A 26,300-nucleotide genomic window follows, 5' to 3' on the forward strand; every position below is an offset into this window, starting at 1 on the left:
TTCTTTTTTTTTTTTTTTAATTTTTTTTTCAACGTTTTTTTTTTTTATTTATTTTTGGGACAGAGAGAGACAGAGCATGAACGGGCAAAGGGCAGAGAGAGAGGGAGACACAGAATCGGAAACAGGCTCCAGGCTCTGAGCCATCAGCCCAGAGCCCGACGCGGGGCTCGAACTCACGGAGCGCGAGATCATGACCTGGCTGAAGTCGGACACTCAACCGACTGCACCACCCAGGCGCCCCCTCAGTTTGTTCTTTATAGCTAAGAATCTGTTTCTTTGTTTGTCTCTCTTTCTTTTTTCTTCCCTATCCTCATTTGTTTTGTTTCTTGAGTTCCACCTATGAGTGAAATCATATGGTATTTGTCTTTCTCTGACTGTCTTATTTCAGTTAGCATTATACTCTCTAGCTCTATCCATGTTGTTGCAAATGGCAAGATTCATTCTTTTTTATGGCTGAATGGTACTGTTGACATCAGCCATAGCAACTGATGGAAACTTTATGGCTGATATATATATGATCTCTTTCTCTCTCTCTCTCTCTCTGTCCCCCTCTCTCTCCTTCCCCCCCCCTCTCTCTCTCTGTATATATATATATATATTACATATATATATATAATCTCTATATCACTTCTTCTTTATCCATTCATCAAACAATGGACACTTGGGCTGTTCCATACTTTGGCTATTGTAAAAAATGCTGCTCTAAACATCAGGGTATGTGTGTCCCTTTGAATTAGTCTTTTTGTATTCGGGTAGATCTATTTTTAACTTTTGGAGGAACCTCCATACTGTTTTCCACAGTGGCAGCACCAGTTTGCATTCCTATCAACAGTGGAGGAAGATTCCTCTTTCTCCAAATCCTCACCAACACTTGTTTCTTGTGTTGTTGATTTTAGCCATTCTGACAGTTGTGAGGTGATAGCTCATTGTAGTTTTGATTTGCATTTCCCTGATGGTAAGTGAGGGTGAGCGTCTTTTCAGGCTATCTGTTAGCCATCTGCATGTCTTCTTTGGAGAAATATTTGTTCATGTCTTCTGGCCATTTTTTAAAATAGATTATTTGTTTTTTGGGTGTTGAGTTGTATAAGGTCTTTATATAATTTGGATGCTGTTTTTCTAATATGTCATTTAAAAATATCTTCTCCCATTCTGTATATTTCCTTTTAGTTTTGTTGATTGTTTCCTTCATTGTGCAGAAGATTTTTATTTTGATAAAGTCCCAAGAGTTTTGTTTCCCTTGCCTTAGGAGATAGATCTAGAAAAAAGTTGGTATGGCTGATGTCAAAGAGGTTATTGCCTGTGTTCTCTTCTGGAATTTTTATGCTTTTAGGTCTCACATTTAGGTCTTTATTTTTGTTTGTGGTATAAGAAAGTGGTCCAGTTTCATTCTTTTGCATGTTGCCGTTCAGTTTTATCATTTGTTGAAAAGACTGTCTTTTTTCCATTGGATATTCTTTCCTGCTTTGTTGAAGATTAGTTGACCATATAATTGTGGGTTTATTTCTGGGTTTTCTATCTTGTTCTACTGATCTATGTGTCTATTTTCGTACCAGCACCATATTGCTTTCATTACTACAGTTTTATAATATAACTTGAGTCTGGAATTGTGATGTGTCCAGCTTTGCTTTTCTCTTTCAAGATTGCTTTGGCTATTCAGGGTCTTTTGTGGCTTTAGGATTGTTTATTCTAGTTCTGTGAAAAATTCTGTTAGTATTTTAATAGCGATTGCATTGAATTTGCAAATTGCTTTGCATAGTGTAGACATTTTAACAATATTCTTTTAATACATGAACATGGAATGTTTTTCCATTTCTTTGTGTCATCTTCAATTTCTTTCATCAGTGTTTTATAGTTTTTGTAGTACAGGTCTTCCACCTCTTTCATTAGGTTTATTCTTAGGTATCTTACTATTTTTGGTGCAATTGTAAATGGAATTATTTTCTTAATTTTTCTACCTGCTGCTTCATTATTGGTGTATAGAAATGCAACAGATTTATCTACATTGATTTTGTATCCTGTGACTTTAGTGAATTCACTTATCGGTTGTAGCAGTTTTTGGTGGAATCTTTTGGGTTTTCTATATATATATATATATATAGTGTCTAGTCATCTGCAAATAGTGAAAGTTTTACTTCTTTTTTACCAATTTGGATGCCTTTTATTTCTTTGTGTTGTCTGATTGCTGTGGCTAGAACTTCCAGTACTATGTTGAATAAAAGTGGTGAAAATGGACATCCTTGTCTTATTCCTGACCTTAGGGGAAAAACTCTTGATTTTTCTCCATTAAAGATTATGTTAACTGTGGGTTTTTCATAGATGGCCTTTATAATGTTGAGGTATGTTCCCTCTACACCTACTTTTTTGAGAGTTTTTATCACGAATGGATGTTGTGCTTTGTCAAATTTTTTTCTGCATCTATGGAAGTGATCATATGGTTCTTATTTCTTTTATTGATGAAATGTATCACATTGATTTATTTGTGAATATGCAATATTCAACCCAGGAATATGCAGCCCAGGAATAAATCCCACTTGATGTGGTGAATTATTTTTTTAAATGTATTGGATTTATGAATCCAACAATGTAAATGTATGTTTGCTAGTATTTTGTTGAGAACTTTTATATCTATGTTCACCAGAAATATTGGCCTATAGTTTTTTGTGGTGGATTTATCTGATTTTGGTATTAGGGTAATGCTGGCCTCATAGAATGAATTTGAAAATTTTCCTTCCTTTTCTGTGCTTTGGAATAGTTTGAGAAGAATAGATATTAACTCCTCTTTAAATGTTTGGTAAAATTCACCTGTGAAGCCATCTGGTTCTGGATTTTTTTGGGAGTTTATTGATGACTGATTCAGTTTTTTAATGATTATTGATTTGTTCAAAGTATCTATTTATTCATCTTTCAGTTTTTGTATTTTATATGTTTCTAGGAATTTATCCATTTCTTCTAGGTTGTCCAATTTGTTGGCATATAGTTTTTCATAATATTCTCTTATAATTGTTTGTATTTCTGTGGTGTTAATTCTCCTCTCTCATTTGTGGGCTTTTTATTATTTTTTTTTTTTGAGTCCTTTCTTTTTTGTCTTGATAAGTCTTACCCAGATATTTTTCGTATTTCTTTCACCCTGAACATATTGAAAAATCCACAATCCAATAACGAAGGAGATTGTATTCCTAATAATTAATAGAGATGCTATAAAAATTTATATACTATTGAGGCTCTACCTTTTCAAAATTCCCCTGAACCCACAAAGGAAATCTCAATAAATTCCAGAAAGTAGAAAAGCAATTTAGTAAATCTTTGAATTTCTGAAAGTAAACTAGTAAAACCAGATATACCTAGCAAAAGAAAAAACAAATGAAACAGTAACTTTTGGGGCACCTGGGGGGCTCATTCGGTTAAGTGTCTGACTCTTGATTTCAACTCAGGTCATGATCTCACAGTTTGTGGTGCTGACAGTGTGGAGCCTACTGGGGATCCTCTCTCTTTCTCTCTCTACCCCTTCCCTGCTCGCTCGCTCTCTCTCTCTCTCTCTCTCTCAAAATAAATAAATAAACTAAAAAAAAGAAAGAAAGAAACAATAGCTTTCATTTAACCAACTGTTGGATCAAATAGAAAATAAAACCTGAAGTTGCAGAACCTTACCTCTCACAAGATTGAGAATACTGTATACAACAACTTAAGGAAAAGAAAATGAAAATAATTAAGCATTCAGTATAGGAAGTTGAACAAATACATCCAAGGAAAGCTAAAGAAAGAAATGCATCAATAATGATAAAAACATAAATCAAAGCATAAATTAGAAATAGAAAAAAATAGTAGAATTGATATAAAGCAGTTAAACAATAGTAACAAAGCCCAATCAAATGGGTAACTTCCCACTTACCTTCATCAAGGGTGTAGCTAGGAAGAGATGAAAACACAAATACATAGATTTAAGGTTGAGAAGAAGGAATGATCCACCAGTAGAGAAATAATTAATAGAGTTACAAAAAACAGTTTTCAAAAATCTATGCTAATAAATGAGAAAACTCCTTAAATGGACGATTTTCCAGAAGATATGTTACCTGAATTAACTCCTTAAAGGGATGGAAAGATATAAATGTCTAATAACCATGAAGGAAATTAGTTGTCAAAGAGCCAGTGCCTTCACCTCCACCTATTTTTGAAAACGAGAACTTTTCATGTCTACAGTATTCTGGCAGCAATATTTGTTATCTATAATACGAAAAATTTACTTCCAGCCATCTTGAGATTATTTTGGTACATTGCCTAAGCACTCTGGGATATGTGTTGTCTGATTTAGATATTTTAATTAGTTTAAGACATTTATTTATTTTTGAATAATACAGGTCTCCCTTGCTATCTGAATGTAGAGCATTGCAATGAAACCTTTTGTAGGCCAAAATGCTATAAAGTTAAGAAGCAATCACCATTAATTTATATGGAAAATTTTTGAGCATTCCCAGGCCCCCCAAATAACCTCTCTTAGGCTTTTGTGATACCTTAGGACAAATCTTGTTAACAGATGTGTGAAATAAATCAAGACAAAGCACAGATGCTCACACAGTTCAACACCATGGCAGCTTGATGTTGAGGTGCTGAGTGTAGTTCCTGGGGAAGGAGCTTGGCAGGACCACCTCAGCTCTTCCTGGTGTATGTGCCTCTAGAACAGCTCTGCTGCAAAACAAACAATGAATGCTATTTTTGCTTTTTGTCTTTTTTCCTAAAAGTGACAATCCTCTTCAGATTTCTTTTGGTTAACAAAAACAGGTAGTACTAATGTAGGTCTTTTGTAAAAGTAAAGTGATGTAGCGCAAACTTTTAAAAAATGGATGGGGAGACACCTGTATCCTTTTGTCTATTTATTTGGAATTCAGTGTCTGCTGTGAAACTGGTCTTACGAATTAAAAAATCTAGAATCACCTTGTTAGGGGATATTTTGTCATTCAATTCTCTCCACTTCTGAATTAGGAAATATATCCATAGAGGTGATACATTTTCTTGTATCATGGTCATCTAGCAAGCTAGTGATGGAACAAACACTGGAAAAAAATGAGTTACCTGACCAGAATAGAAAATGTAGGGAAAAGTTCCTTTGCCAAGTGTTGGTGAGGGGAAAATTGCTATTATACATAATTCCCTGGCAGACTTTACTCCCGCAAGTAGTTTAACCTTAGTTGACAGTATAAAGTACTTGCAGGTTCTCGATGCTTACGTATATACAGTGTGTAAAGCAGAGCAATGAGGCAAATATGTAATGCTATTTAAAAAAAAAAAAAACTTCCTGAGTTAGTAAAAATATATTCTGAGGAGGTTTCCTTCAAAATTAGAGCCTAGAGTAACAGATGTCTCACAAATTACAGTGTTTGTGGATGTACAAGAATTTGAAAGTGGTCCCCAAAGGTTACTAAGCCCCACTGTTTATGAAAAATGGAATCATTAGTGCATAGCCTGGGTAAGCAATAAGGTCACATTCTGACATTACTACACCATCAAAGCTGCGGAGAAAAAGCAAGCTGAGCAGCAACAGCTGTATTTCCAAATGGTGAAAATGTTAAAATGTTGCAGAGATCAGCGGAAGTTATTTATATTCACCAGAAAGGTGCATTGATGAGGTGGGTTTCATTTAATTAATATTCTATAAGAAAAAGCCCTTCAAGATTTAGGGACCATGTGAATGAGGATCTGGACTTCCTGTTTCCTTTTTTTTCTTTGGACAAAGACTATATTTTTAGTCTGGGCCAAAAATTTTATATGTGCCTTTGGTTACATAAGTCAATCACTATGTATTAATCCACAGATCTGGAAGAACTTTCACATTGCCTGATAAATTCTGTGAAGGTAGGGATTTCTGTTTGTTTTGCTCACTTTTATGACCTTCTGCCTGTAATTGTGCCTGCAACGCAGTGCATGTTCAATCAATATTCATTAAATGAATAAACACATTATTTCTCTTATGCCGTGTTTATTTAGGTCCTTACCACTTCTTGCCTGGGTTATCATAGCAGCCTTTAATCCAGTTTTCTTGGCTCTGGTCTTATCCCTATTTCTCATCTAAGTTTCAGTCTAGAGCCAGCTCGAAAATGTACTTGTGATACTGTCACTCTCTACTCTCAAAGTCTTCAAAAGCTCACCATCAATTGCAGGATCAAGCTAAAGGTTTTTAAGATGGTTTACGAGGTCCTCCGTGATCTGACCCAAGCCCTCTCCAAGTGCGTCTCTCAGCACTATCTGCCTCACAATTTATGTTTTAATAACCACAAATTGCCTTGTTGTTCTCTACACACACCAGAAGTTTCTTCCATTTTCTTCATGTGTTACTTCTGCTTGGAGTCTCTCAACCTCCCGTTCATCTTTAAGATTCAGCAAAGGAGTACTAATCTACCCTTCTTTTTTAGCTTCTGGCTAGATTACTTGCCAAATTCAGCATGCCTTGTACCCTAGGAATATGGCTATCCTAGAACTTTCCACACTGCTCTGTGATAGTGTATTTATGAATCTATCTCATCCCCCAAACAGTGAGCTCCTCCAGGGCAAGGACAAGTTCTCATCCATTTTTAGATTCCCAGTGCTTTGAACAATAAATGGCAGTTAGCAGACGCCCATAAATTTGTTGACTTACTTTGTAGATATAAAGGAAGAAAAAAATCTTGTGACTCTGAGGGAGCGTGCTTAATACATATTTTTTTACATTTTGTGCAAAAGATTTTTTTGCAAAGAACCCAAGAACTTTATCCCACCTAATTAAAAAAAATCAAAACTAAAAGAAAATGGTTATATCGCTTTATCTACACAAAAAAGGAGAAACTGGCTATAGACGGGGAAGAAGAAATGAAAGCAGCCTGGTGGAGAAAATAACCAGGAGAAGGAGGCAGAGAGAGGGCAGGTGACCTGTTCTATTCAGGATGTGAGGAGCATGATATATCTCTCTGGTGTGTGAAGTGGACTTGCTTCATAATTTAAATACTCCCTTTGTGTGAAGTGGTTCTGTGAATCTCACGTAGAGATCTCCTCTATTCTGGACCAGAGGGAATGTATGGTGGAAATAAGCTGGGGATCTGCTCTTGATATTTCAGTCCTCTCTCTGCTTCCTCCGAGACTTTTGTTAGCTCGAATCCTTTACAGCATGTAAGTGAGCTTGCTACTTGGTAATATTTGAATTTGTGTGATCTCTGTGTTAGCTCAGCTCCTGGACATTTCTGATTGCCTACCAAATAATAATTCTCTTCTTTTTTATTTACAGAACCCCAACTTTGTACACACCCTTGTAGAGTAGTGGATACAAGTCTAGCCAATGAAATAGAAGCAGGTATCTTTGGATGGGGCTTCTAGAAAGTTGTTTTATTTTTTTTATTTTTTATTTTTTTTAAATTTTTTTTCAACATTTATTTATTTTTGGGACAGAGAGAGACAGAGCGTGAACAGGGGAGGGGCAGAGAGAGAGGGAGACACAGAATCGGAAATAGGCTCCAGGCTCTGAGCCATCAGCCCAGAGCCCGACGCGGGGTTCAAACTCACGGACGGCGAGATCGTGACCTGGCTGAAGTCGGACGCTTAACCGACTGCGCCACCCAGGCGCCCCTAGAAAGTTGTTTTAAAAGTAGACTTGGCTGACTTGTCCCTTTAGCTTTCTCATTTTCTTGATTTCTTTTTCTGTATTTCCTTTTTCCTTTTTTTTTTTTTTTAAATCATTTTCTCTTCCTGCTTGGACATGGAATGTCATATTATAAGCATGAGGGAAAGAGACACATGCTAAAAGTGTTGTGTTGTTAAAAAGGTAGAAGGGCTCGGGGCACTGTTGGGGCACTTGGGGCATTTTGGAGCTGAATGATCATTCCTACATTTCTCATTTTGTGGGGTAAAATATTACTCTTTTGCCTCAACATGGTTAAGACATTGATATTCACGAAGCAGGATCTATTCTTAACTGGTCATGAATTTCTTAATGTCATAAGAGAGAAGCTCTAGAGAAGGTGACTTTTAAGTGTTGGAGAATACTTTAACTGTCGTTTGGTTGGGAAAAGTGAGGCCAGAATTTCATATTGATGGATTAGGGCTGCAACAGTGAAAATAAAATTACTTTCTGTCATAAATAATAAGATAAATACTAGGAGTTTGGGAGTGAGAAGAAGATGTATGGGGAGACTAGAGAATGAGAAAAAAGGGGGGTTATGGGAAAGGGCCGGTGCAAAGAAGTTCTTAAGGCAACCTGATAGCAATACTAGACTATGAGGGTGAGGGCACCTCCCATCCTACCCGCCCCTCCCCCCCAAAAAAGAAAAATTCCCTGTAGAGAGTAATGAAGAGGGGCTTCAGAAACAGAAATGGCTAATATTAAATTTTGCATTGTTGCTTTTTTTCTATGCTTACGTTCTTTTCTGTTAACAATTTCAGCAAAATTCTCTGTTCTCCTGGGAATAACTAAAAAGAAGTCAAAAGTCTAGCCTAGTTGAGCTGTGCAAGAGGTGAGTAGGTTCCATGGGATGTAAATCATTACGAGAGAGCAATTGAACTCTCAGGTAAAGCAGGAAACCAGAGAGAGGGGCATATAGGTGCAATGCAATTCCTTAATAATCCTCTAAGGAAAAGTTGCGGCTCTTCAGCCCTCCAGTCAGTATTTGAAGGAAGGCTTGTTGAAAAAGTAAAGGAGGAAGTTATGACTCTAAAATGTTGGAGGCCTTGGGAACATGCAGGTGGTTAATACTTGGGTTTCATAGAAGGAAAGTGACATACTTTCCCTTGAGCTTTTCCAGGATGCACTAATCTTCGGAACAGATGCTTCCATTTAGGCAAGTGAGCACCATGGGAAAGGATTTTTTTTTGTAACTTTCACAAAATGTTTCTGAAGCTGCTAAATTGAAAATCTGTCCTGTATTATTTTGCTGAACTCAAGGGAGCATGTTTTGTAGAAGAGCTAATCCATTGTTTCCCCAGGAGAGTAGTGCTGACATTATAGAAAAGGTGAGTAACACCACTCTTGGGTATGTTCACTCATTTGTGTTAGCCTCTGAAGTATAATGTCAAGAAAACTTACAGATTATTTTTAAAAGACAATTGTAATGTTTATCTTATTATATTTGGATGGAGGGCCCTTTTTTCCCCAATGAAGAGTCCTGACTAAAGAGTCACATTAGGATCGGTATCATTACTGCTATTATATCTCATATGCATCCTAATTTCCATATTTCTGCATAATATCCACTTATGCAAACTACTTTATTAAAATTCCAAAATAATTTAGCTCTCTATGTTTGGGACTACTGTGGTACAACCTTTTGTTGTTTTCTTTTCAATTTCTGTGTATTTGAGATTCAATTTCTGTGTATTTCAGATTGGGTCCAGTGAAGAAATAAAATGTTCTCTTAAGAATTTCAAACATAGACAGGGTACCTGGGTGGCTCAGTCAGTTAAGCGTCCAACTTGGCTCAGGTCATAATCTTACCGTTCATGAGTTTGAGCCCTGCATCAGTCTCTGTGCTGACAGCTCAGAGCCTTTAACCTGCTTCGGATTCTGTGTCTCTTCTCTCTACCCCTCCCACACTCACACTCTCTCTCTCCCTTTCAAAAATAAAGAAACATTAAAAAAAAAGAGTTTCAAGCATAGACAAATGCAGGAAATTAGAGCTTATGAAATTATTTGGATGGACTGGAGGAGTGAAGTTCAGAGGGCTTCTGTTGGATATTTGGCATTTTAGGCACCCATATAAATTTAAATATGGGTGGTGTTAGATGATATTATGGGTAATTAAGTTTTTAGGTATGATGATGGTCTATATGTAAGAGATGAATGTTGAAGGCTTCAGAATGATGTGTTAGGTCTACAATTTACTTTCAAGTGTTTTTGCAAAATCATACATACATGCACACACACATACACACACACACACACACACACACAGAAGGCAAATGTAGTAAGAGGGTAAATGGGTGTGCTTTGTACTGTTCTTTTAAACTTTGTGAAGATCTGAAACTTCTAACAATAAAAGTTGGAAAAAGGAAAAAAAATTGTCATTCATTAAGCCACCTTGTTAACAGAACGGGTGCTATTAGTGCCAGTGTATGAATGCTCAGGATGGCTTCTTCATAGACCAGTCCCACTGGCTGTCACAAGGGAACTGGGGCAGCAGCCTCTAGGGAAGGGTGGTTCACAGCATCATAACTTATCAGGCAAGGCACTCAACATGTTAGTACTGATCAAACTTGAGATATATATTAATAAGAACCATATTTCATTGAATTTAAGAAGTGAAGTAATATTAAATGCATCATAATTTTTATATAACCAAGAAATAAAAAAATTATTAATATTGTATAAAGCTTTCTGATGGTAATTTAAGGATGGATTCCAATATAAGAGATATTAAGATATAAAAACAAGCCCGAGTCCTAGAATCAATAAAGTAAAATATTCTCCAAGGAAGTGGGTAATTATGTCAGAGAATTAGTGTAATTCCATCTTGATCTAGTCGTTATCCTGGTTATTGCACCTCTGAGCAAAAAATATTAAGGATTTTAATGATTCATCCATAAGGTCTCCTGCCAGTGGCACACATATAGTTGGAACTATTAGTCATAGAAGTATTGGAGCAACCTGGTAGAGAAAGATTGTGTAGAAGAAAGAGGAGATTTTGACTACTGTCATATATTTGGATCCTGTGCCATTGGGCCACTAATGTCAATTTCAGGATATAGGTAAGAGTTTCTTTTCTAGGTCATAATAAATAATGCAGGTAAGAAATAATAAAAACAAAATAACATTAACTACAGCCAAAAACTGCACAGAGTAAAATCACAGAAAAAAGTCAAATTAAAAAACAAAAAACACCCTCCCCCCCGCCCCCGCCCAAATAACACCTGATTTCTGGCATCACTAAGTCTTAATTGTAGATCATATTATTGTTTAAGATATGCACTGCCTCTCTCCATGGGAAAATTATACATCCTTTCTCTGTTTGGCTCAAGAATGGCTATGTGACTTGCATTGGCCATTGAAATGGTTGGGAATGCCACGTGTCACTTTGTGCATAGGTTTTAAAAGTAAGGTCATAGTCAGCCATATTCTCTCTCTTCCATTGCCCTGAGACCCAAAGAGGGACAGTTCTGTAATTCTGGATCTTGCAGGAAAGGCAAGGGAGAGGGGCAAAGTTTCTGCAAAACAGTTGTGGGCATGCAACATTAATAAGAAATAGACCTTATTTTAAAAAAATCTTTGAGTTTTTGGAATTGTCAATGCAGTATAACAGTGTCAGGCTATTACTTTGACTAAGAAAAATTTGATATCAGAGAAATAATAAGTGTGCACAGTCACATAACAATGATAATGGCTAATAGAGTCCCAAAGAAATGTATTACAGATTAGAATTGCTAGAACTAAGTACTTCTGACAAAAGTATATCTGCAAAATTGGTCATTTTTTTCCATTTCAGGGCAGCTGAGTTATTAAGATAGCCATAAAATAATGCTGATTCACCATATATTTGAGTTTGCTTGATAAAACAGATAATCATCATTAAAAAGCCATATCATAGAAACCAATATTAGTGTTGAGGTGGTGAAATAATAAAAACCAACATTTATTTAGCATTTGTTATATGCCATACACTATTCCATGCTCTTCACATGCATAAACTCATCTACTCTCAGGGTAATCCTATGAGTTAGGTATTTTATTAATGAGGAAATAGAAGTCCTAAGAGCTTAAATAGTGAGTCCATTGTCACATATTTAGTAATGCCAGAACTAGAATTAAATTGGTGGAGCCTCTCTTCTGTCAGGCATACTTAGCCCCTGTGAGGTGGTTTAATTGCAAGTAATGTGTAACATGGGACATGTAACTTATAACATGGAGATTTTGCAGTTGTGACCAGGTCGGTTATGGTAGAAATGTAATTTCTAGGAACTGCAAAAAAGATTTAAAAAAATAGTAGTTCATAGGAAACAGTATTACTTGGGGATGATTACCTTTTTCTTCCTTTCCATAACCAATCGAAATATACACTGAAAGGTCCTGATGTCATTTTTGAACTATCTGACTTCTGGATGTTGTTCCTTAATAAACATATCACAGCTTAAGTGGAGATGTTTCATTATATAGATCCAAATAGCTCTGAAATTGGGTCCAATATGACCTGCCCATTTGAACAGCATATACCTTTATTCAAAGATCAACAATGGAATAAATGCCAGACACTGAATACATGTTAGATCCTTAGCATGGTTGATTTGACATTCATTTTAAATTGGTGCTTATTTTGTCTTTTTAAGCTATTTTAATTCATTTCTGGTCTGTCAAGTCTTTGGCTTTGGATTTATACCATCCTGCCAAGAAGCCCACCCAGTTCAAGTCTTAATTTCAGTCACTCTGAGGATGACTTTCCACTCCTATGGGTGCCCAGTTACTCTTTAGATTTTTGCAACAGTCCAGGCTGTTTTTAAAGGAGAAAGCAGGCCTTTTCTGGTTCAGAACTAAAGATTCTTTGTGTATATGTCAATCTCTTTTGCTCTTGCACTAGCTGAACTTTGTTCATTGGCACTTACTCTCCATACTTTTGAAATTAACCAATCTCCTTCTTCCCTTGCTCCCTCCTTTCCTCCTCCTTCTCTTTTTGTCCCTCCCAACTTTTTTAAAATCTATATATTTTTTTTAACGTGGAGCCAGTGGTATGCTGGTACATATTTAACAGCTGGCTTTCTTTCTTGCTTTCTTTTATTTCTTTTTTTCTTTTTTAACAACTGGCTTTCTGGAAGAAAGAGATGGAAACTCCGATTCGTACTGTGTGCTCTGCCAATTTCTGGGTATAAATACTCTCATCATGGCCAATTTAAAATTTCTAACATAATGTAATTAATCATGGAGTTGGGAAGAGGTGTGTCCAGTTGCCTTTCCTGAGGTGGTAGGAACTAGCACCGGGCAATCCAGATTTCTTCATTTTCATGATGGTATTTTTGCTGGCAGAATTTCTTACATGTATTCAAAGAAATAAACTAAAACATCCACTTCAAAGAATCAATGAACACCCAGAGGCTTCACTTTCTCAATCCATAAAATGTAAGCAAAAGACTATATGTAATTTATAATTTTTGATTGAAAAATTTAAAATGTTTGAGTAGGCAAATAAATTCATAAAGTTCAGAAATAAAAATAATATTAAAAAAGTATAAATTGAGTAAAATACTTAAATGTAACTTTTTGAGCATTAAAAAGAGCCACATATTTTTTAGTTAAGGAAGACTATCCTAATTTTACCTAGAAAATTTGGTAAGAATTTATCCTGTCTTCTCCAATAAAGTGGGAATGGCAGACTGATGCTTTCTAATTTTATATGAGCTCGCAAGGATTCCTGGACATCTTATAATCTCTTTCTTATGACCATCCAGTTCATTCACTGTAAAAGCCCTTCCAAAAGTTTTCTGTTTGTCTCAACTCCTATTCAGCAGTATTATTTCAATCCTTTGTTTTTCCCAATTCTTTGAGAAAAATTACTTATAGTAAATCCAAAATCATATATATCTTATTCCAAAATTAAAAAGGCTGACCAACTTTATGTTAAACCCCTTCAGAATAAGATTGCAAAATAGCTTTCAACCTTTCTCCCCTAGACATGGCCAATCTAGGCCATCTCCTACCCTTCTTGCCCCATGCTTAATTTGTGTTGTTTGTTTGTTTGTTTTTTCTTTGGAATAGCTTCTATTCCCCATTTCTCTAATGCCTTCTGGTTGAAGTCCTCCCGAAAGCCAGATTGCCATTTCTACATCAATCTTGTTATTGGGAAATTAAAAAAAAAACACCAAAGTTATCCATGTTCTTACCTTTTACATAATTGTATAAGGATATATTATTTAATATTAATGATTTGTAAAAATTGTATTGTTCTCAGCAAGGAAGAACCCACTCACTAGGAAGTATTCTTTCAACTTCCAAAACTCTTTACCTTATAAGAGTAGTTCTGGTTGCTTTCAAGAGCCATTTCCATATTAAAATTCACTTATAGACAGGAACAGATAAATTATTCATTAATGGTAATATTCTGAGAAGGGATAAACTTTCTAAATTAAAAGCAAGTTTCACTATGGAATTGTTATATCAGCATTAACTCTGGCATAGATAGATTAAGTTAGGCTTAATGCCCATTTCCTGAAATATTGATTAGTACATCAAGGAAAATTCCATTAGGGCATTATAAAGTTGTTAATAAACTCATTTGATCTGCACTTTTCTCCTCAGGAAGGAATGGATATACTAAAGCTCAGGTTTTCCCCCTCATTTTGTCAAAATTTCAGTCAATTTTCACAGAGTGTCACTTTAAAGATATTCCCAATGTGGGAGATTTACTTTAATGGGTTTCTGAGTAGAGTAGGATCAATGGAAGACTCGGCTGCCTGAACGGTTTTCTTCTCTAGCTAAAAGCCATATTTTGTTTTTATAGCAGAATTGCCTATGAGCAATGTCATTAAGGTACCCCTCAGTGGAAGTAACCACCTTTAATAAGAGCTTAATGCAATTAAATTTTATTATTATTGTAGAAATCTTATGATTTGTTTTTGTTTTCAGATTTTAAAAGCATCACAATATTGTATCCAGAAGAAACTACGTAGGCACTCTAGTTCAATTTTCTCCTCAGTGTTGGGTAGGTTTTTACCACTTCTAATAGATGGCTCTCAATTTTGTGTTCCAACTTGGCCACTAATGAAGGGCAGTTTACTTCCTGAAGTGGTCTCTTTCTTTGAAATTTTTAGCTACTTGAATGTGTTATGTATTTGAAACAATGCCATATAAACTCTTCTTTTTCTCGGTGACTGCCCTTCAAATGTCTGAGTGCCATTTTGTCTTTTTTTTTTCTTTCTTTTTTTCACTTCTGATTTCCAGACCTTAATCATCCTGGTCTAATTACTTTGGATGCCTGTTTGTGGAAGTGAGACTCAGGGCCAGCTGTAACATTCTAGATGTCATCTGGTCAATAGGGAGACAATGACATTATTATCTCCCTTGATCATGATCCTCTGTCACATAGTAGTTGAATTAAAGAATAATACAGTCAATGGTTCTATTTTTTAGTAGTTATGTGGCTACTTACTGAATTTTAGTTCAACTAAACTTCATGGAGAAATTTTTATATTATTGGTGTCCATATTGTGGATCATTGGAACAAGAATTCAGGAATTAACCAAATCCTTCTATTCATCCTTAAATTTATGTAAATTTTGATTCTGCCATATTCTTTCTAAATATGTCATCTTTCAATTTAATATATATATTTTATAAATACATACCAACACTGTTGATAAAATATTTGTCCTATAGATTTGAATTTATTTTATTTGAATTTATTTTGAATTTATTTAAACTGACTTGTTTGGATCTTTTTTAAAACCTTACTTCCTTCACTTGAGGTCTATCTCCGTGTTCTGTGGAAGCAGAAGACTGAGGTGGTTAAGAGTACAGGCTCTTTGTTGATCAGCCTTGGTTTGAAGTCTGGTTTTAGTAATAATAAGCTGTCTGATATTTGGCAAGCTACTTAACATCTCTGTGACTGTTTTTTCATGAAGAATGGGAATAAGAGCTGTACCTGGCTCAGAGAATTCTTATGAAGATCAAGTAAGATAATATATGTAAATGACTTATAGTACTTTCTGGCCCTCCATCCATTGTACTCTTTTTTTTTTTAAAAATTACTTATTATAATTCAAGTATAATTAACAAGTAGTATTATATTAGTTTTATTAATTCTTCTTAATGGCAGAAGATGTGAAATGAACAATATTGCTTTCCTTCTATTATCTCTAGATCATTTTTCCCAACCAGCAAGTCCACTTTATCCCTTTTTTTCTTCTTTTTTTTGAACACAGATTTAAAAAACTTAATTATGTACTTGTGTTATGGAACATTGGTAGTCCTCAAGATGCACAAGATGTTTTGCTGCTGGTTAATTTACTCTCAACTTATAGGAAACATATCCTAAACTAATGTGTTGAATTCTTTAATTTGAATTTTTCTTCTATCTTAAAATTTTTCAGTACCTTAAACTTTTTCTGGGACTTTAAAGAAATGAGGATAAGGCAGGAAAACAAAGTGTGCATGAAAATGTTCATGGTAGCATTATTTATAATAAAAATAAAACAACTTAAGTGTTCAAAAATAGGAAAATATTTAAGTGATAACTGTTACGTAGCCATTTAAATTATTATACATTATTAATTTATATTAATAGTGGAATAGTTTACATTAATGTGGAAGAATGTATCATAAGGAGAAAGAGGAAAATGGGTTACAAATTTGTCTTTACACAATAATTACACCTATGAAAAGTAAACAAATTAACTCAAAATTATGCATAGAAAAAATAAAAAGAAAGTAACTCTAAGATGTAAATATAGGTTTTCTTTAGTTACAGGGACTATTAATCATAATAATGAGTATTAGAGATAGTATGCCAAATAAGTACCAAAAGAATAATCATCAATAACTAGTAGCCACATATTTTGTTCTGGGAGAACCATCTGTGGTAATATGTATGCTACAATATAACACTATTTTATGCTAGTCAAGTTTTTTTTTTTTTTTTTTTTTTTTTTTGGTATGTAGGATAGAATTAAATGTAATCATATTTCATTTGTTCTGCAAAAAGACACAGTATTCCATAGAGAGTTCCATGGCTTCCAGGTACTGTGCCTAATAAGAACAATTTGATACGCATGGGGGTGCTTGTTTCATAAGGACTATAGCAATTTAGAATGTCTTTGGTTAGCCAGGTAATGTGGAGGGATCAGGAAGCTTTTATCTTCCCACACTGGAAAGAGTGGAATTTCACTCCTGTTATTGAAGATTATCTGGTATATTAACATCATAATCACTTACATTTTATTGAGAACTTATTATGTTCCAGACATAGTGATTACAAAAGTTGTAACAACTTTAACCTTTGCAATGATGCTCTGAGGGGAGCACTATTATTTTTTCCCCCGTTTTACAGCTGACAAAATGGAGGCATAGAGAAGTTAAATAAACTGCTCGAGTTTGCAAGCACAGAGTGTTTGAGTTGGCTGAGAATCCAACCCTGGCACTATGTTGTACTGACTTTCCCATGATATTGCACTGCCTAAAATCAGAATAATTTTGAAAATAGCAACCCTTTTTTTTTGTTTGTTTCCTTCATTCCTTACCTTATGAAAACATTATTTGTGGTAGTCAAAAATTTAAGTAAATTTTATCATTTTATCAAGAGAGAGGCCTCTGTAAAGATATAGATGTTTCTGAGTTTTTCCAGGAAATAATGATAACAGAATGATTTTCAAGAAGGAGTTTATATTAATAAACTCAGCAATCTTTAGTATATACTCTATTTTCTTTTGTGTAGATACATGAATCTATATTAACTCACAGTTGTAAAATGATAGGTTAAATACTAGTCCCTAGCTTTTTAAACTTTGTCCTTTCTTGATTGCAAGGTAATTCACTAAAAAATTCCATGTAGAGCCTACGTTAGGTTTGTGTGTAGTATGATGAACAGCAAAATGCTTCTAACCTCAAGGAACTTACAGTCATACATATAAACATGTGGATTTGATCTACATTCATATAACAATGGAGCAGGATCCTGTATTAAAACACAATGACAAATAAGGCACAGTTTCTGGTCTCAAGGAATTGAAAATAATTAGAATACAATATGATGATTAACAATGGATGATATATAAAGTATCAGGTAGAACTGGGAAAGGATTGGGAAGGCTTCAGAGAGGAGATGATACTAGAATTGTCTTAAAGACAAGTAGGAGTCTATCATGTGGACAAATTGGAAATACCATATGAGAAAGACAAATTAGCAGGAGCAGAGGTGTAGTTATATAGGAGAACTTGGGGATGTTACAGGAATGTGAGTGGTTTAAATGTGGCTAGACTATAAGAGTATCTATCTATTTTAATCATTTTATTTTAATCATGATAAGTGTACTCTCTAATCCCTATACTATTCCCTCATCCCTGCCTACCCGCCCCCCCCCCCCCCCCCACCAACATAGCAACCATCAGTTTTGTTCTCTATAGTTAAGTGTCTGTTCTTGGCTTCTCTCTTTTCTTTGCTTATTTGTTTTGTTTCTTAAATTCCACATATGAGTGAGATCCTATGATATTTGTCTTTCTCTGACTGGCTTATTTTGCTTAGCATTATACTCTCTAGCTCCATCCATGTTGTTGCAAATGGAAAAACTTCATTCTTTTTTAGACTGTAAGAATATTTTGAAGAAGAAATAGATAATAAGACTGAAATGAAAAGGAAAGCTCATGTTGTGCCTAACTCTCATTTATCTTCTCATAATAACATATCGTTCCCTAACTATATGTCAGGTGTATATATAAAAGACACAGAATGTCTTCTTCATGTTATGGTGATAGCTTTACCCTAAATTATTTTTTTAAATTTGTGCCTTGAAGAAGAATCAGCTTATGTATAGGAACACGTAATTTCAATTTGGTCTTTCAAAGATTTGAGTGATTTGAGAAAAAAACCCATAAACCATTTATGATTCATAATTCATAATTCATTCATAAGTGTTATGCTATGTGTATAAGAAAAATAGGAAAATTATCTAGAACTTTTGAGATTTATATTTATTTTATGAAAGAAGAATAAAATTCTGTGTCCTGAGAACATTCTGATCAGCTAGAGAGATTTTACTACAACTTTAAACAGCCACAATAATTAAATATTTTGCTTAGTTCCCATTTGTTATTTTGGTTTTCTTTCCAATCATCTCTGGCCTTGCTTTCTACATTATTAAAATCACTTGCATCTGTTATGATCTTGAGCCATGATTCTTTTTATAGCTGACATTTTAAATTTATTTGTAATCTCATTTGCTGTTTTACTCGCATTTTGCTTTTCTTATTATCAAATGGCCTATTTCTTATTTGCAAGTCTATAGCCTCCTTTCTACTAAGATCTAGTTTGCATTTCTTATGGGCCTAAAAGAAACAGAGAAACTACTGAAAATAAAAGAAAATATTCAAAGGCAACTTGAGTTCAGCTGCTCAGTACTTTTTGAGTTACTATCTTTTCAACCCCAGGAAACTTTCTAGGTTAAAAGTTGGCTTTGTGAACAAGTGAGGATGGTTTTGCTGATCTTTCATTCTCAAAAGAAACTTCTCCATAGTACAGCCACCTATTAGAATGAGGTTTTGAATACTGTAGATGATGAAGTATTTTATCTTTTTTGGAACTTCTTTCTGCCTCTGAAATATTTTAAGGATGTCAGTAGGCATTTAGTAAATGTTGGGTAATGGCCACATGCAAATATTTTTCCATTATTTACCTACTAAATTTCTCTGTGGTATTTCAAACTCCCCACAAATTGAAGAAACCTACCCTAAATTGGATCTTTCTTCTACCTAAAGCATAACCAGACCCTTTCAAGTTGCTTCTAATTCACTCTAGGACATTTGCAGGGATATCGTCAGGTGAATTTTCTTCTTCCATTCATATTTTTATCACTTTCTGTATGGTGGTGGATTAAAGGGAATACCAAGAAAAACAAGACATGATTCCACCCTCCAGGAACTTGAAATTGACTAGAACCTTTAAAAAAAGATGGAACTCAATAACATAAATTATGTCTCAAAATTTAGGTTGGGAATTAAGTCAGGGAAAGATCAGTTTTTTTAAAAAAGTATTTTTAGGTATATATTGTCTGAGTGACGTCTTTCTATGCAAAGGAAATGAAAAAATAATGAAATTGAGAAAGCATAGGGATTCTTTAGAGGGACAGAGAATTTGGCTAGAACATTTAATTAACTGAGAATATTGTAGATGATAAAGCTGGAAGGATAGTTTGGGGTCATATTATGGGGGATTTAGGAAGCCAGGCTTAGAGGTTTAATATGCTAGGACAAACAAAGGAATTGGAACAGAATAGCATGGACAAACAGATGTATTAAGAATTTAGCAGTGCTCACTTTGGCAGCACATATACTAAAACTGGAACAATACAGAGAAGATTAGCAAAGCCCCTGTGCAAGGATGATACCCAAATTTGTGAAGCATTACGTACTTTTCAGCATAAGAAACATAGTCAGTGATTGTAATAGTGTTGTATGGTGTCAGATGATAGCTACACTTGTGGTGATCATAGCATAATGAAGAGTTGAATCACTATGTTGTACACCTGAAATTAATGTAGCACTGTGTGCCAACTACACTCAAAAAGATTTAAAAAAGAGAAAATTTTGCAGCAGTGTGTCAGCAAGCTGGGGTCAGAGAGACTCTTGAATTGGAGGGCCAGCCAGAAGGTGTTCACGTAGGTAGGAACTGATGAGGCTCTGAGTCAGAATAATGGAAATGTGTTCTGAAGACAGTGGTTAATGGGGCTATCCACAGGATTGGCCATGTTTTGTCTGGGTGACACAGTGAAAGAAGAGCCAAGAATGAATTGAAGATTTTTTTAACGTATGTATGACAAGAGAACAGTGAGTTTGTTAAATAGGAGTGAGGAGGAGGAGGAGGAGATTTTGAAAAGATAGGATGATAATTTTAGTTTGTGTATATCAAAGTAGAGAATTCCAGCAGGTTTTGGACATGGATTTAGAAACTATATATATATAAATAGTTGAAAGCATAGGAAATTACAAGATCTTTCAGGGATAGAAAGTAAATAAAAAAAAGCTTCAAGAAGAAAAAAATAGGTATGTATTCTTGGAATTGAAATACATTGTGGTAAGAACTACCATAAAGCAAAAGAAGGTGCCATAGACATCTATCAGGGTCTTTTAGGGTCTTTAAAAGCTTCTCAAGGAAGGGAAGTTTAAGTTGGTATCTAAAACATGATTAGGGGTTGTCAGAATGAGATCTGGTGAAAGAATGCTTTGTAGATTCAGGCCAAAGAGGCTCCCTGACTTATAATTATGTTTTAGAAGGTCTTGTAAAACTCTGATTTTGCTTAATTAAAAACTGTATATCCAAAGTGTCTTGCTAAGGCCTTTAAATTTACCTGGATTTTCTGGGTAATAAGCAGAGAGTTTAGTTAATAATTGCTACTATATTAACTATAAGCCAAAATTTGGACCTATGTTATATAGCCTTAAATCCTGTCTTCTAAAAACCTTTTCTCAAAATATATGCTGTATCTGAAAATTTCCTCCATGTCTATTCAACTTTTCTCCTATTTAATGTTTGCCATGCTCTTTGAAAATTTTCTTTGTATTTTTTCCTAACATATTAAGGTGCATATCTGCCTTCATTTTTATAAGCTTTTGTAGCATCACTGGAAACTTGTATATTCTGAAAATTAGCAAAGGATTTAAAATTATTTTATACTTCTATGAACAGTTGTAAACACAGTTTAGGGTTTTTGTAAGGCTAATAATAATACCAATACTGGTAATACCAAGGTATTAATGAATGTTAACTATATTCCAGGACTGCCTTGTTCAATATAGTAGTCACTAGTCACATGTGGCTACTGAGTACTTGAAGTTGGGGCTTAAATTGAGATGTACTCTAAGTATAAAATATGCATTAGATATAAAAGATGTTGCATTTCTATTGGACAGCATTGTTCTAGGGTATGCTAATAGATGCTTTTAACTGTTTTTTTTTTTAAATTTTTTTTACATTTATTTATTTTTGAGAGACAGAGACAGAGCGTGAGCAGAGGAGGGGCAGAGAGAGAGGGAGACACAGAATCAGAATCAGGCTCCAGGCTCCCAGCTGACAGCACAGGGCCCGACGTGGGGCTCGAACCCACCAACCGTGAGATCATGACTTGCGCCAAAGTCGGACGCTTAACCGACTGAGCCACCTGGGCGCCCCTTTAACTGTTTTTTTTAAGCTCCACAAACTACCCTTATGGGGAGCAAATATTATTATTATTCCCATGTTATATATGAGAAAACAGGTCCCATTACAGCTAATCAGTAGTGGAGAAGCCATCTATCCACTCTAGCTTAAACCGAGGACTGGTTTGCAAACAGAAGATAGTAGTTGTTAGGCTAGAGGCACGCATTTGACAATTTGCTTCTGTCTTTGCTTTGATAGTAAGTTTTCCATTTCATATATGACACCTGAAGTTGGCTTCATTGTCACTGTCAGTTTTAAAGGCACAGAACCTTTCACATAGGTGCACACTATCCAAGTGTATTATGTATACAAAAATACGTAATATACACTACAATGTGCAATGTACATCAAATTAGGTTCAAATACAAGGTTGGGTTCAAACAACTTACTTAGACCTGGAAGTTGTTGCAGAGACTAAATGGAAGGGCCTCTTTTAAATTCTGCCCCAGCTGTATGTTTTATTGTTATAATCTAGTTTTTGTGTGTAGACTAGGGTATTGTTAATATCTTTGTGATCCATTGGGATAAAACTTGGTACCAATTGGATTTCTAGCCTCTTCCAGTTTCTAACTGGAGTTTAGAGTTCTTCAATGCCCAATAGATCCCTAGGTGGTGCTTCTTTGTAATGAATTATAGAAAGCTCCTTTGGGTCTAACTTTGATAGTGGTTCTGCCCCTGCATGGAGATGAGTCTCAGAGAATTCACACTTTAATTTTTTATGAAGCCACTTCTTTAATTTCTTCTTTAGTTAAATGTTATTATGTTGTAGCTGTCCCCTAAGATGGAAGAATTTGAAGAATACTCTCTAAAGAATTCTGATTCTTTTCTGTTCATTCACCCTCAAACTCCTAATAATAGCCACTCTTGTATCCAGAGCCTGAGAGACTGTGCCTTCTTTTCACATGCCCCACATTTACTTCTTTGAGTTTCAAGAATACTCTGATATTTGGTGAATTGTAAATCTACTCATGTTTTATTAATATAACTGTATGCAGTTGTACATTGTGTACTGGCACTGTACTACATCCCTGGTGGTCAGAATGAACCAGTTTTTAATATTTCAGGCTCAGTAGGAGGTGTTTTGCAACTTCTCTTGGGGAGTGTTGTTCTATTGATGTCAGTTCCATTCTAAGGCACATTTATTTTAAATGTTAGTATTATAACACAAAAGAGACAGTGATGCTTTGTTAAAATTTTATTTGAAGTATCTTAGGAAGTATTAAAAAATATTTCCCATCGTTTTTTCTTGGGATATTCATATTTCCTCAGGTAACCATGCAGTGTTATAATTACCCTCTTGATAATTTTCAAGTTTTAGCAACTGTTTGTAATATTTTTAGAATACTTTATGTAATAACCATTTATAGTAGCATTTTATGCAAGGTACTGTTTTACATGCATTAGAAAATATTAATTCGTTAATCCTATGATTAAAAATTTAAATATGTATATCCTGGTGACTTGAATCAATTATTACTAAGTACATTCTTGGGTATAAAATATACTTAAAAATTATTTTAGGGGCGCCTGGGTGGCGCAGTCGGTTAAGCGTCCGACTTCAGCCAGGTCACAATCTCGCGGTCCGGGAGTTCGAGCCCCGCATCAGGCTCTGGGCTGATGGCTCAGAGCCTGGAGCCTGTTTCCGATTCTGTGTCTCCCTCTCTCTCTGCCCCTCCCCCGTTCATGCTCTGTCTCTCTCTGTCCCAAAAATAAATAAACGTTGAAAAAAAAATTAAAAAAAAATTATTTTAGTAATATTTTTATTGATGAAAAAGCATGTAGAAAAAAGCATGATGCAGCACTAACACTGACTATATTTGAAGATATAAGTTTTTAAGAGAATGAAAGCTATCATTTATCCTTGAAGCATCTACCTATCTGTTCATAAATTTATTCATTTATTTATTGATTAATAATTTAGAATACTTTTTACTTCAAAAGGATTTTTAATGGTTTGTAGCATTTGAATATATATAAAAGAATAAATGACTTAAGCAAGTGACAAGCCTGATCAGAAATAATTTAGAAGAATAAAAATATTTGTGCTGGAATCCATGGGGAGATAGTCACAACAGCAACTAAACCCTCTATTTTTCTATTCTCTTCCTCACTACAAAAGGGAAGGAACATGGGATGAATCATAAGTTTTGTATGATAAAAATTCAAATGAGTTTGTCTGGAAAGTCATTTTTTTTTCTTTTTACTAAAGTCTAGGAAAATATTTTTTGATGGTCTCTTACATAAGGGATGCCAAGTAAAAACATATTTCCACTGTGAGAATTAGAATCTTCTAATGATATTACATGGTAACTCCACAAACACCTTTCTTCTAGTAACCATGCTAACATACTCCGGGCACATTATTTCACTACATGTAATTTAATAACTACAAAATACACAGAACACCTAAAATTAGTCAGAACACAAATCCTATAGGTGCTCACATTTTCAAACTTAGGCACTCTCTTACTTATCACTGTATTTCCAGCAGCAGAACAGACATGGCACATTAGAAAGTATTTGATAAGTATTTGGTAAATGGATGAATAAATGCATGAATTAACACTGATTGGTGTTTTCATTCAGACAAAGGCCCATAGGGATACAAATTGCAATGTCCTATAACATATTTTTAAGTTCTATGATGATTTTATGAAGCTACTTTTCAAATTTTCTTTAATTATAGATAAAGTCATAGTCAGCCAGGAGGCTATGCAGTGGGGTTATATTTTGACTGAGGCTCTGTTCCTCAGTTTTCCAGTACCATAGAGCTGATTTGTCATAAGTTTATCCAGGAGGGTTCAGTTTCATGCTGGTCAAATTTATAGGAGATGAATTTGTAATTCAAAATGCCAATTTATTGATTTATAAGTGATAACATCTTTAACCTATAAATCAGAATCATTGGTGGCAGAGAAGAGAGTTTCATACAAACTCTGGGGGAAGAGAGTTTCATATAAATTATAAATCAGAAGACTGCATGATGAAGGCATAAAATGATCTTGGGTGCTCATGAAGGTATATCTATCTGGGTTATGGTATCCACATGGATTACTTTAAAGGCATTTTTTGTCTAAGAAGCCATCCCAGTCCATTAGCTAATTGATAATTCTAGTTAAGGGATGATATAACACAGATGTAGCAGACAATAACAGGTAGTCCATGGAAAAGTAGTTTTATAGTGGCATAAGTGAAAAAAAAAGTATAGACTCCTCTTGGAGGCTCTTAATTGATTATAGGAGTCCTTTCGTAAAGAAATTTGTTTCACTTAGTTTATGTCTATCTAATGAATTTAATCATCTAATGAATCTAAACTGGGGACAATTTTTATTGACCTACCCGTGAACATTTATTAAAAAAAAAAACTATGGAGCAATGAGTGTGACAGACACCTTTCAAGATATCCAGAGGACACCATTGTGAATTAGACCAACATGTTCTTCAGTTTCCTAGCACTAACAATGTAGTGGGATGGGAATGGGGTTGGATCGATAGCCAATAGAGAAGGAAGAAATAAAAAGAAATTATGTTTTGAGATATGTGTTATAGTACAACTAAACAAGATACTGAGGTTCCAAGTCACAGGAAGGAACCTGCTTTAGATGGTGGCTGATGAAGGACTATGTCTATGAGGAAGTGAGGTAGAGCTGTATGGTGTAGTAACTCGGAAGGCTGGGAAGGAGCCAGCCATGCAAAGTACAGAGGAGTCAGGCAGAGAGAATATCTTGTGCAATTGAAGGATGTTTAATAAAAATGATCTCAGAAAATACCACTCTTTGTGAATGTAGAACCAACTGGAATTACTTCTTATTGATAGTCCTGTGGGGCAGAGTTAAATTTCAGCTGAACAAATTCAGACACCCCCCCTCTCCCCACTGCTGAAGGACCTGGAAAAGATCATTCTTGGGGAAAACAGGGTCTCTGCTTCATCTCTTGCTTCTAAATAAGAATAAAAGCGGTTCCTTTCTAGATGCCTCTTAGGAGAATTTGTACTGGCTTTTGTACCTAGTTTTTGCCTAGATGTGCATCTTTCTCAAATGCAAGATTCTCCCCTGGGTTGTGGTCGCTGGTGAATATGTTCTAGTTTTGGTGTCTAAGTTTGCCTTCTTCTCTAAACTCTCCTTCTCCTGATGTGATTTTTCCTCTCTTTTACTATTCAAGTTGTTGTTGTTGTTGTTATTATTATTATTATTATTATTACTATTATTATTAGCTCCAAATGTTAGTAACAATACAACCTTCTTGCGTGGATGCAAGTAATGTGATGTTATTTGGTGATAGTAAGTGACATTTCATTGTGCTGATCTGGCTTCATTGCATGTTCCTGCCTTGCCAGTCCCATGCTGTGACTTTTGGGTCAAGTTTCCCTCTCATTCTGGAATGCAACCGAGAGGACCTGGATGGCTGAATGGAGTGCGGCCTGTTCTCCCCTAATGACTTCAAAATCTAGAGTGCTTTAGTTTTACA

General features: G+C 35.0%; 1 long non-coding RNA gene and 1 other non-coding gene across 4 annotated transcripts in view; both read left to right on the top strand.

The window, feature by feature from the left end:
• The window catches only part of LOC123386568, a 248,829-nt gene that overhangs the window by 7,597 nt on the left and 214,932 nt on the right, over window positions 1-26,300 (top strand). Inside the window, exons 1-2 of one of the 3 annotated variants that reach the window (XR_006600640.1) lie at window positions 3,523-7,315; window positions 8,401-8,471. The exons of 1 other annotated variant lie outside the window; for it this stretch is intronic. This is a non-coding gene — a long non-coding RNA (uncharacterized LOC123386568). Of the gene's footprint in view, window positions 1-3,522; window positions 7,316-8,400; window positions 8,472-26,300 lie in introns of those variants that run through there. One more of the 3 variants, XR_006600638.1, reaches the window with a different exon arrangement.
• On the top strand, window positions 19,947-20,053 carry LOC111561507. Its single transcript, XR_002744160.1, has one exon. It is a non-coding gene; the product is annotated as a U6 spliceosomal RNA (small nuclear RNA).

Source organism: Felis catus, chromosome B4 (assembly GCF_018350175.1).
Source record: "Felis catus isolate Fca126 chromosome B4, F.catus_Fca126_mat1.0, whole genome shotgun sequence".
NCBI classification, from domain to species: domain Eukaryota; kingdom Metazoa; phylum Chordata; class Mammalia; order Carnivora; family Felidae; genus Felis; species Felis catus.